The sequence below is a fragment of the Herpailurus yagouaroundi genome, unplaced genomic scaffold (assembly GCF_014898765.1).
Source record: "Herpailurus yagouaroundi ecotype Mexico unplaced genomic scaffold, PumYag 67525, whole genome shotgun sequence".
Classification (NCBI taxonomy): domain Eukaryota; kingdom Metazoa; phylum Chordata; class Mammalia; order Carnivora; family Felidae; genus Herpailurus; species Herpailurus yagouaroundi.
The window spans coordinates 2,600,679-2,613,611 of record NW_024420331.1 but is presented as its reverse complement, the minus strand read 5'-3'; the positions used below and the strand labels follow the sequence as shown (position 1 = coordinate 2,613,611).

Below are 12,933 nucleotides of genomic sequence, written 5' to 3'. Positions count from 1 at the left end.
ATGTTGCTGCCCAGGTGGCCTTTCCAAAAGACAAATGTCATCCCTTGTTGAAAACTCCCTAACACAGTCTGCCCACTTCCTACCCCTCCAAACCCACCGACTCACATCCTTTCCTACTAGCTCTCTGTACAAGCATCTCTTTCTTGGGGAAACTTTCTCTGACTTCCATCCTCTGATGGAAGCTAAAGCGCCCCTCTGCCCCAGTACAATCTCATGGCAGCATATAGCTATGCTTCATAGCTTTTGTTCCAGGTGCATCTTTCCCCTTGTTTGTGGGCTATTTATTTCATCAGTGTTTGTCTCCTGCAGCACACCGTTATCTACTTGAGTGCCTCAGCATGTAGGGTGATGCCTGGTTCGGAGCAGGAATTTGATAAATACCATGGAAGCTTCTCTTTTTTGTGTTTCTCTTTTTCCGTCCTCTCTCCATTCCTGTATCCTCATCCCTATATCACCCCTTGTCCCACTTTCATGGGATCTTGTTCTCCTACTTAGTTTTAATTGGAAAGAAATCCATGCCAAAGACAATGAAATCATTCTCTAATGCCGAGATTTTAGGCATCCCTATGGGATGGGGGAGTTTCACTCCATTTCATGGGTTCTCAGGGGAACATCCTCTCCAATTTAGCATAGTTGGTATTGGGATGTATCTTACACGTGTTGCTGCCTAGGCCGCAGTCATGACATAATTGTCATTGCCTGCCCATGGACTTTCTTGGTCACAGAAGTTCATATTATGTTCACTACCGTTGAGTTCTGTTGAGTTCCAGGCATTATTTGAAACAAGCTGCACCCCAATGGCTCACACGCCTGGCAAAGCCGGTCAAAGAAATGGAGAGGAGGAAGGGTGTCCGCCAGGCCAGAGAGAGATCCTCTCAGGGCTCAGGTGGGACCGGAGGGAAGTGGTCTGGACAGATACCCAGGAGATCTATGGAATCCACCGAGCACGCTGGTTCTTAATGCATTTGTGGACATGTGATAGAAAGGTTAAGGAATTAGCTCACAGAGGAGTGTAGTAACTTGGTGGATGTTCCTGGAGGTGTGAATGGACAAGTCCATTCCCAGGTAGGACCATGTGAGGAAGGAATATAGTTCTGGTATAGTTCTGGGAGTGGGGAGGGCCGCACGATCCAGTCCACAGCAGTGGCTTCATCAAAATGTCGATGCCTATCACGATGAGCATTGGGTGATGTATAGAAGTGTTGAAGTGTTATACTATACACCTGAAACTAATAAACCAGTGTATGTTAACTAACTGGAATTAAAATACAAATTAAAAAAGTGTAGATCCCGGGGCGCCTGGGTGGCTCAGTCGGTTAAGCGTCCGACTTTGGGTCAGGTCATGATCTCACGGTTCATGAGTTCGAGCCCCGCGTCAGGCTCTGTGCTGACAGCTCGGAGCCTGGTGCCTGCTTCGGATTCTGTGTCTCCCTCTCTCTCTGCCCCTCCCCCGCTCACGCTCTGCCTCTGTCTCTCAAAAATAAATAAACGTTAAAAAACATTAATAAGAAAAGTGTAGATCCCCTACTTCTGACTTATTTTCATTGAACTTGAGATAAGATACAACACTAAGAAAGAAAAAAAAATCTTCCAATTCGACTATAAAACAATGTTTTCTTCACATTTAAATATTTTATGCTGTGTTTATTGAAAGAGTCCTTTTAGGCTGATTTAGACCAATTTTTGTATAAAAACATACGTTCCTCCTGTATGTGCATAAATGGGAAACATAGGCAAGATAAACTTTGTAAGACCCCAACTTTTCTAAATCACTTTTCAGTTGGAGTTGTCACGTGCATGCTTTGTGCCAGAATATAACAATTCTTTTAAAAGAGCTTCTCTACTGTTTTTGGGTTTCTACCAAAAAGCAGAGGGATGTAGTAGGTGGGGGGTGGAAGAAAGAGAGTGGGGTCTGAGGGTAACCTTGGGGGCATGACACCTTTCGAGAGGTCCATCTCCAAGACTCCTGGAAAGCTGTTATAAATTGAAGCCAGGGAAATGTTCTAACTTGTTAATAAAACAAGTGGCTTTTATCAATGGATTTACTAGCCCAGTCTCCCCCCACTGCCATCGGAAAAGCTTTCAAGCTGTCAGATTAGTAAGCGCGGAAGTGAATATTTTTGTTTTGTTTATAAAACGCGTTACTTTTCAGAAAACACCTTAAACGGCGGAAACCTGTGGTTGAGATAACATAGATCGCCCCAGAAGGCAGAAGGCTTTCAAACAAGTGTCTCACACACAAAAACCTATGGGGGACAAGCAGGTGAACACAAATAAGCAAAGAGAACCTGGAACGGGACATCAGAAAGTATATCATGCTTCGCTGAAAAGCAGATTGGAAGTCACTGCGTGGGCAAAATCGCACCCAGGCCCCCAGTGTGTGTGTACTTCCTCGATCCCTTAATTGTTTACTTGAAGACGCCCATTTCAGCTCCAACTAGTACTTATCGATTGGCCTCATGCCCAGCATCTCACTAGGTGCTTTGACAGACATGACCGTTTTCAATATTCATAACCACCCAATGACTTGTGTATTTGTGTCTCCATTGATAGATGAGGAAAATCGAGTCCCAGAGAAGTTTAAGATGACTTGGCCAAACCCACCATCCACTGCTTTGTTTCTTAACTTTAAGCCAAGTATATCAGTTCGAGTAAACTTGTGATCCGTTCTCTATAGTTTATATACTGTTTCGTTCCCCAAGGCAATACATGATGAGTGCGTCAGGACAGATCTAAATAACTGTACAATTAGATACTCGGGGGGGGGGGGGGAAAAATTTGGGTTTAAATAACCAAGGCCTCGGTTGCGGAACAATACCTATAAATAATGCAGCATTTCCTGGCTCCAGCTCTTCAACCGAAATTCCAATTCTGTCACGTGTTAAAACTCAAACTGCCAAATTGAGGGGGTTCTGCTTAATTTCATCTCTGTCTCAAGTTCAGACAAGTGAAGGGCAACTCACAAGAGAGCGAACCGATGAGGACATACAGTTAGAGCCATTCTTTATGTAGATCCAGCTAGTAAGTACCATGCCCATTGGAGAATGCTATGTTCCGCAAAGCACTGCCATCCATTTTTATTTTCCTTTTAAATAAAAAATAAAATTAACCGAACCCTTGGCAATAATATAGAAAGTAACTTAATTTCTCTGCCACGTTCACTCGCAGAAGATTCCCTTCTATGTGATTGCAAGCAATTAATTAAAATATGGAAATGTACTTTTACATTTAACTAGAAACCCTAGTCTCGTCTATCACCTCGCCAGCTAACCTTTCTTCAAATATAAATATATTTTAAATTGGTTTTGCCAATGCCCTAGGTACCTGGAGAATCCTACTGACACAAACCAGTTATTAATTCATGCTCCCTCGTTCTAAGCCTGAGACACACAACCTCAGAAGTAACGGCAGCTTTTTTTGCCTGCTTCGTAAGCACTGTCACTGGAACTTGAACCTTGATCATTTCCGGTGGTTAAAAACCAGCGTCAGAGCTCTCCTCTTCACGTGGTGCCTCGGGAATCCCTAATACCCCCAAGGAAGCGTGGTCGGGAAAATTCCATGAAGAAGCTGTAAAGAAGTGCTATCCGGCTCTCTGTCACTTACAGATGCGCCGCACCGAGCCAGGTGGCACCTTTCTTCTGTAAGTACAGCCACGTCCACTGGCGCCTCCCTGACGTGTTCTGACATGGAAATCATCTGGTCACTGACAGCACGACCATCATGACCTGTGTGTCACCTGCTTTATGCCCACCAGTTGGGAAGCTCTGCCTTAAAGAACGTCCCTTGGGATGATCAGCGAAAAAGTAAGCGGTCAAGTGCGTTTGTCACAATTCACATCTCATGAAGATTTGGTTTAAATTCATCTGTGTCTTATATACCCGCTTTTCCTCCAGAGTACTTAGCACAGAACTTCAAAAGGCACTCAATAAATATTTGCTGAATGAACGTAACAGGAATTAATAACGCCAAATGTTTTTGAAAAGGTAATTGATGTCAAATGGTAGGCAGAGAAAGCCAGAGAAAGTTCACCAGGGATAGGAATGCTGTGTACAAATCTGGTACGGTGTCCAAGGAAAGAATTTACATTTAATAAATCACTTTTGAAACCAGGTTCTTTTATGTCATTGCCTCTGGACTAGGCCACACTGGCAGCAGTGGAATCCCGGGCAAACAAACCCTGATAGCAGTTTGAGGAAGGCAAGTGTAAAGCATAACTAAACATTAGAAAGGATCCCATGGGGAAATGCTTTGTCATCAGGTTTTTTTAGGAGATCTTTAAGAATAGAACAACACACGCACACGCGCACACACACATCCCTCTTTAAATTCTTTAGGGAATAAAGAGGGCAAACTGGATGACTTATGGAGGGCTTTGACATCCCCACCACAGCATGAAAAACGGTAAGAGCGTGGGTATTTTCCTTCACATTTAGCCCCAAGGCCCAAGTTAACACAGCGTAGCAGAATTTTGACTTGCTCGATCTGTATTCTGGGCCTGGGCCGTCAGACAGTTTCCTAACGTTTACACATCATGTCGGATACAGAAATTGATCCTATCTGCACATTGCCCTGGGGCCCAATGGGGAAGCTGCGTGGCCCAGAGATAAATTTCAGGGGGATACACCCGGCCCAGGCACGGCTTGACGGCCCAGATGACAAACGAGACCAACATCCGGGCAGGTCTGTGACCCATTCATTGTCCACCAGTGCTCCGTGGCCCAGCCACTGGGAAACTCTGCCCAAAAGAATATGCATTAGGTGATCAGGCAAAAAACAAGCCATCAGTCCAGTTTGCAGCAAACCACACTTCTGACGTTACACGTGCTCAGGGAGTCACAACACACACTAGCGAACGGGCATGGTAAGGCTCTGAGAAGGCCTGCTTCTCTTTGGTTGTTTCCCTCCAAGTGTTTTCAATCTCCTTTAACCAAGACCCCTCCTAACATCTCACAGATCTACAGAGGCTGCCGGATGGCTGTGCCCTCCACACAACACACTAGCGGTGGCTTGAAAAGGGCTAAGGCGACAACACAGCATCCCAGGATCGGTTCAGACCCTGAAATAACTTGCATCTTCGAGAAGGAGTCCTCCTCAAACTCTATTAACACCAAGGTGTTAAGTTAAATACATTCATCACCATTCTTGCCCCCAAACGAGCTGCCGAGCAGCCAAGGATGAGTAGGTCGTGGAGACAAGACCCCTAGTCGTCCGCAGTCACGTTGTCACGAGACTCAAAACCCCGACGTCTACCCGAGGCCCTCCGCACCCCAAGAGACTTATCTATCTTTCTGGTTATACATTCCCCTGGCTGTCGATGTAATTAGTATATAATAACCGTGTGCATATGAACTCGCAGGAAAAACAGCGGACGTGCCGGTTGATTTGGCCTGGGGCCATCGCATCGGCAGGGCGGGACAACCCGGTATAAACATCTGTTATTAACCGTGTATTTTCAAATAGTGTTTTGTGTCTCCTGGGTTACTGATTCCCGTTGGGAAACTGGCTCAAAAACGTCTGCCTGTGTCTTTCTTCCAAGTTCTGCTGCTTTTGCTATTAAGAATTGTATTTACCAAAACGTCTACTGTACCACACATACAGCTTTTCTAGGTTTCCTTCTCCTGGCCGTGAGCAGGTTTCATTTAAACTATGTTACTGTGGAGAGTTATGCTTTCTCAAGTCAAGGACCCTACATAAAACTGGCCATAGCTTTTGTTTTTCTGAGCAGGTAGCTGCTGGTCCCCATATTTAATCAGTAGCCTCCTAGAGGCTTGTGATTACTTGCGATCACTTGCGATTTTTTTTTTTTTTTTTTAAAGCGATCACCCTCTCCTATCTGTTCACACCGATTACTTTTCTGGAAGTTAGTTTCGGAATGGGACGACCCAGAAACCGGGTCCTTAACTCGCCGCGGTCACTGGCACAGCTCACTCAATTAGGAAAACCCCCTTGCCGTGAAAAAATAAAAAAATAAAACTTTGTACCGGATTCCAAATCCCTTTTGACAGCTCTCCTATAAGGAAATTCACTTTCTTTTCCAAAGTTTTACCTATGCCCCAGAACTCAGTTGGAATAGTTTTTTCTTCTTCCGCAGTTGTGTCTTACAATTGGCTGTTCCCAAGTATAATACGATTCCCCTGGAAGCCTGGTAAACACTTTCACGTTTCCGTGTTTAATTACATTCAGGTTGAGACTTTTGTATACGTAGAGAGTATAGCCAAATTCCAACTTAATCGACCGCAATGCCTTTGACATGAAACCCTTGTTCATCGTTCTCGCCTCATATATAAATAGACGCCCGCTACTTGTCACAATGCACGAGTGATCTTTACATTGTCTAGAACAAAGAGCCCAGCCTGGCTTCTTTCTTTCCTCGGTGTGTCAGAAGGTGTCCTTTACTGCAATGTGCAGGACGCAAAGAGTTTGCTGCTGCATGAATGAAAAATGATACCTTCAGACTGCCTTTTTAGTGACAAATTGCCCTTCTGCAGAATATCACACTGCCTGTGGTTTTAAGAACCCACTTAGATTTACTATTACTTCCTTGGGGGCTCAGCCTTCTCGCAAAGCACCCCAAGGCTCATTTCCACTGTTTCAGCGTGCAAAAAAGACGAGAGAGTTTGCTCATCGCGACGGTCTGCAAACTCTTGGCTAGTAAAAACACTCTCTGCAATGTCTCAGGTGCTAAGGTCATTGCCTCTGTGAATTCTCGGTGTACGAACCAGGCAGGAAAAGTTGTGTGGAGGTATTTGCGGAGTCATTGTGTTCGTTCGCGAAGGAGCTGTGGGGTTGGACCCTGAGCTACGCCTCTCCCTTCGCTTCCTGGGTGAGAGCATCGAGACGCGCCACTTAGCTGAAGCAAGCAGAGAGAGATCGGTAAGACTCACCGGCTTCCCCATCTTTCCCAGGACGGGGGTTTTTGTTCCTCAGCTGTGATCTGGAAGAGACAAGCCTGTGGGTCCTCCGAGCGGGCTGCCTCGGAGCAGCTGAACGGCCGGGGCGTTCAGGAAGCTTGCTCTGTCCAGCGCCGGCTCGCTCCCCTTTCCAGGCTGTGTGCTCACGCGCCTCCCCGTCAGCGCAAACATCCGCCAAACTCAGGTCGGCCTAACAGGTTTCCTTATATAGGTAAACATGAATTGCATTCCTGGTGAAGGAAGTTAACTAGGAATCCCGGCAACCTGGTTAACTCTATGCATTCCAGAACGGCTCTGGTTGCAGCACAAAGGGATTTGTGCGATTTAATTAAAATCATCTTTATCCTGGCGGTCTGTGAAATTGGCCCTTCTGGTACAACTGTGAGTCAACAGCTCGTATCTTATACCGGGACCTGGGACCGACCGCCCAGTGTCCGGAGGCACTGGCAGGGGCAAAACCAAAGGACGGGATGGCATCGTTTGCCTTCTAGGTTTTTACACCCAGGTGAACTCGTCTTGAAAGGGTTTTCAAAGACGCAAACAGGAGGTGTGCTAGGACGAGAGCGTGACTACACGTCCACCAAATAAGGCTCAAGTGCCTTACGTGAGCGGGGCAGCTCCTCGTTATTCAACTTTCCCGGGGCCCTCAGTAGATAATGCAATTGGATCATTTGGAGTGTACTCCCTTGACAAGGCAGTAATTGCTACTGTATTTTCTGATGGGCGAAACGACACGTAATGACATCTATGTACTCGCCGTAAGAACCCTCCCGAGCCCACAGAGTGACGTGTCATTTGATGGTTTCAGGAAGGAAACCTAAGGCATGTGAATTTGCATAATTGCACGGAAAAACATTTTCAACAGCTTCCTGGACTTAAGAGGATAAGACAATCCACCTTTAAGAGAACTCCTGGAAGGCCCGACTCTGGGCTCGAACTGTGGCTTCTAAATGCAAGCATGTGACAGAGCAATTGTCTAATAACTGGCTCTTCCCCCCCTTATGTTTATCCACCGCCAAGTCCAGTAATAATTCCGTGTAAGGCTAACCAATTCGGCGGCAAGTCTTCCTGTGACTCAGTAGAGACTCGAGACTCTGCAGCGCCCGGCCGGGTGTCGGAGGTGGAGACTGCCTGCTAAAGAAAACCTCTCTTCAGATGAATCATCTGTATTTCATCCACTGGGTGTCCCCTCTTCGCGGAGCGTCCGTCTTAGTAAAAACAGCTCGGCGCTGCGCCTTAGGCCTCTGCTCAGGGAAGGGGAGAGGATGTTTACACGGCACCTAAGCCAGCACCGGCACAAACCAACTGCGAAGAGCTTCTGCTGGGGGCGCTCCCACGCTGGCTCAGATCAACTCTTGAAAATTGTGAGCTTCTGCTGAGAGCGGTGACGCGCAAAAGTCGCACTGTCAGGACGGGGGACTAATCTCTGAACAGCATTTTCGGCGGGGCGAAGATGCTCCACACGGTGTTTCTTCTCATCTCCACAGGAGCGCAGAGATCAAGCGATCGCTCTTGAGTCTCATGACCAGCCCGTGGCAGGCCCCCAGTCCCAGATCTTCTAGATTTGAACTTCCAGAGAATTTCCAAAAATAGAACCAACTTGAAGGGACAGAAGAACATTAAAATGGCAGCTTTCCACGTTCAAATCTAATTTTTAATAATCATACGCCCGGAGAGTTTAAATGCAATATACAAACGGATTAAAATGCTCTTTTCTCTAGTCATAACTTACTGCTAAAACGACTGGCTTTAAATGACTCCAGAAAGATCATAAAATGAGATAGGAGGTATATTTTTATTGAATACGAATTCGGGTTATAAAATGTTATGAAGATATAACTGCAAATATTGCACACATTTTTTCTGTTCACGGTACACACGTTTCTACTGCATCAAGTTAGGACTCATCTCGACTCCCCCACAGGAAGGAATATTAGTGTTTTCTACTTATTGGGTTCTCATTAATCTTAAGTAAAACTCTCTTCCATGCCACGTAAATGGCTTACACTACTAGAGCCCATTTGTGATCGTGCACCCTTTATGTTCTCATAATTCCCGCTGAAGCAAGTTCTGTTTATGCAGGAACGTTAGACTTTATTAACATGTTGATGCAAGACAAAGAATGCATTTTTTTTTTTTCCCAGGACAGGCTAAACCTTTAAGTGCCTTAATCTGGCCTCCAAATTTGTTCTTACAATTCTAAGCAAACACTCATTTAGGTTTTAAACATAAAATATCTTAGGCTATAATTATTGAATTGGAAGGTCAAAATGAAATTTGGATCTCAAAGTAGCATATTTCAAAGAAGGAATATAACCCTCTGCTAAATCCATTTTGGACGCCTCAAGAAATGGTTTGGGAAAGGCTGGCTCACTGACACAGCATGAATTCAGCCTAACCATAGAGGCCCCCAAAGAGAGAGTACTTACGGCGGAATAATTACACCGTGCCCCAAAAATAGCACTTATGGGAAACTAAATAAAATATAAGACCTACTCGAAGGGGAGAAAATATCATAGTGGTTTAAGGAAAACATCAGGGGACAGATTTTAGAACTTCCCAATGACATACAACTAATGAGTAGTTGAGCGGTAATTCAAATCTCAGTCCATCAGACCCCAGGACGCTTGCTATTTCTACAGCACCCTGGGGGTACCACGCTAACCCAAGGAAGAGCAGGTGCCTTGGAGTCAGAAGGTGCTTCCATTCTGGTTCCATGTCTTGGTTGTGTGACCTTTGGTAAGTTCCTTATAATGTTTTGACGTTTCACCTCTCGAGGGAAAATAAAGGTGGCCACGCACCTCACAGATTACTGCGAGGACCTACTGGGTTTGTGTTTTGTTTTGTTTTTTTCAATCATTCCCAATACATTTATTGATGCTTCACATGGTCCAGGAGTTCTTCTAGGTCCTGGGAATACAGCCACAAGCAAGTTGGGCACGCCTGCACCATCACAGAGCTAACGATCTTCCAGGAAAGGCTGTGTACATCCACGTTATGGAATGTGAAACTCTCACGGTGCCCTGGATTTCTCATAACACAAGAATGTTTAACTGAGTTCCACAACAATATAGAAAGATTAATAGACAAATGTCCAAGCTTAACACTTTCACTGTAGTCAGTGGCCTCTCCAAGGCCAGAGGCCGGCCTTCCCACGATCAGACTTGGTGGGCCTGGGCTGAGCCAAATAAGGTGAATATTGGGGAAAGGTAACATTTGATGTGTCTGTCATATCATGAAACCTCCTTCGACCAATTGAGGAGGACCGGCACATTCAATTGCACGACATCTTGGAGATGCTCGGGAAACTGGATGCACAAGGAGTTATTCTTGTTAATTCTGTTTGTAAAGAAGTGACGGAAAAGCCTAACACTGCAGCCTGATATCTGTCCGCTAATCTATTTTGAGTTTATTTCCACTCAATAAGCATTTAATTGGTACGTACTATGGAGAAGGGTCTGTGCGGGGTACTAATCGTAAAGGACACACAGAAAAAGAATGGTCCCTAGTTTTAGTGGAGCTTTCTAGAAGAATGTTGTGGTGCTGTATCAGGCAGGATGGGTGAGGTTATGCTCTGTTAACAAGGAACCCCTGGATCTCAGTGGCTTGTAACAACAAAGGTGTTTGTTTCACTCAGGCCAAATGTTTACAGAGATCAACGGGGAAGGTTCTCCATTCACAGCCACTCGGGAGCCCAGGCTGATGAAGGTTCCTTTCCACACATACTTCCACGGCTGCTGAGGCAGGAAACGGGGACCCGGTGAATCATGCCCTGCCTTTCAAAACTTCACTTCATAAGGGACACTTAACTTCTGCTCACCCTTCATTGGCCACGGCAAGTCCTCTGGCCCCGCTTAACTTCAAAGCAAGAGACAGAACTAGAATACACGACGAATGGACACATGGCAGATACGGCAGACCATGTAGCTGGAGGAAAGCATCAATTAGGTAGGCATATTCAATACCCCTTGTGGCCTGAAGACTGGCCGTTTCAGCTCGGAAGTTACTGACCAGCTCCGGTTTCCATGAGAGTGCTTGCTTAAAGGTGGACTCCGATTATCGGTGGCTCTGCCTGAACCTTGGGGGAAACAGTGACATTTAAAAAGGATATCCCGAGGCAGGCTCTTCTTAATATTTCTATCAGTTACTTGAGTGATGAAATAAAAGACAAGTTGATTTAATTTGCAGATGGTGCTAAATTGGATAGCTAACACCTCAGGGGATTGTATTATAATTCAAAATGACCCTTAAAAGGGGGGGGGGGGGGGGGAATGATGGTAAAAAAGCAGCTTATGTCCAACAGGGACAAAAGGAGGATTAGAATGAATGGTCCACAAAATACATGCTAGAAAACCTATATTCAGCAAATACAAGCCTGTAAGTTGAATATACACTGGCAGCTTAGCACTCTTACTTGTAAAGCCCTTGGCATGGGGGCATTAAGTGAGCCTCATCTCAAGAAATAAGAAATCAGAGCAAATTTAGAAGCAAGAGCTGACATTTCCAAAAGACCAAGTACCCTAGCTCAGACAGTCACATACTTTTTCTGCAAAGGGCCAGATAGTGAATATTTTTGACTTTGCCACGCATAAGTCTCCCTGCTACAACTACTCAACCCCGCTGTTGTGGCTCAAAACAGCCACAGATAATATGTAAGTGAACGGGTATGGCTGGGTACCAATAACACTTTATTGACGAAACTAGGCAGCCAAGCTTGGGCGCAACTGTGCAGAGCCCTGCTCTCTACATTATAAGAAGTGTCCCAGAATGGCAAGGCACTAAAATTGACTGCAAACGCCTAGAAGGCAAGAGGAGCTCTATTTTGGCCATTTTCTATTGTTCAAGTTCCTTTAACAGTAGTTTCCACACAGGTGCTAGTGAATAAATTGGTGAAATAGATTAAATGAAATTAGCCAGAAGTGTTACTACACCAGCCTCCTTATTAAATACTCAGAAAGAATTAGAATATGCCATTCTTTTTGTGTGCTTGTTTTTTATTTTATTTTTTAAAATTTACATCCAAGCTAGTTAGCATATGGTGCAATGATGATTTCAGGAGTAGATTCCTTAGTGCCCCTTCCCCATTTAGCCCATCCCCCCTCCCACAACCCCTCCAGCAACCCTCTGTTCTCCATATTTAAGAGTCTTTTCTGTTTTGTCCCCCTCCCTGTTTTTGTCTTATTTTTGCTTCCCCTCCCTTATGTTCATCTGTTTTGGATCTTAAAGTCCTCATATGAGTGAAGTCATGATTTTTGTCTTTTTCTGACTAATTTCGCTTAGCATAATACCCTCTAGTTCCATTCACGTAGTTGCAAATGGCAAGATTTCATTCTTTTTGATTGCTGAGTAATACTCCATTGTGTGGAGCTATCTATATCTGTATCTATCACATCTTCTTTATCCATTCATCCAGTGATGGACATAGAATCTGTAATTCTTGAGGATGTCATGGGAATCAAATCCAAAATATAATTTACTGTCTTACTTTATCAAGTATTTATCAACTATATTGCCTTTCGGCTACAAAAATATTAATGAGGAAAAAAATATAAGAAAACCTAGAAGGATTACAACGAGGAAATTAAAGGAAACACAAATTCGCGACAGAATATACGCACACAGCACTTTTAAGTTTTTCCCCCAAGTTCCTCATAACTAGCTGAAGTCAATGAAGCAAATGTTGTCCTTATTAGACAAAGGTGAGAAGGGAGGGAGACAAGGAGAGATTAAGTCAATTGTCTCATGTCAACAAGCTAGTGGTGACGGAGAAGGAAATAGTACCCAGGTTCCCTGGGTTTACAATTCGAGACCACGGTAAACACCATGTGCACAGAGGCTGGGAGAATAGAGCCAATATGAAGTGCAACGGAAACCCTGTGGTGTATCTTTTCGGGCGCGTCGAGGAAAGCCCAGCACTCTAAACACCATCTGTCTTTTCCTCCCCCACGTACACCTGCACCCCATCCCTCTCCAAAGCACTCTGGTTTGCAGCCAGCCCCATAGCCTCCCCCTCCTTTGATAA

The 12,933-nt window shown here is 44.9% G+C and overlaps 1 protein-coding gene across 4 annotated transcripts in view; it reads right to left on the bottom strand.

Moving 5' to 3' along the window:
* Nucleotides 1-12,933, bottom strand: part of MID1 (midline 1) — a 590,830-nt gene that overhangs the window by 342,832 nt on the left and 235,065 nt on the right. The window contains exon 1 of one of the 4 annotated variants that reach the window (XM_040467622.1): nucleotides 6,885-7,176. The exons of the other annotated variants lie outside the window; for them this stretch is intronic. The gene's annotated coding sequence lies outside the window, so the exon portion shown is untranslated. Of the gene's footprint in view, nucleotides 1-6,884; nucleotides 7,177-12,933 lie in introns of those variants that run through there. 4 annotated transcript variants of the gene reach the window in all.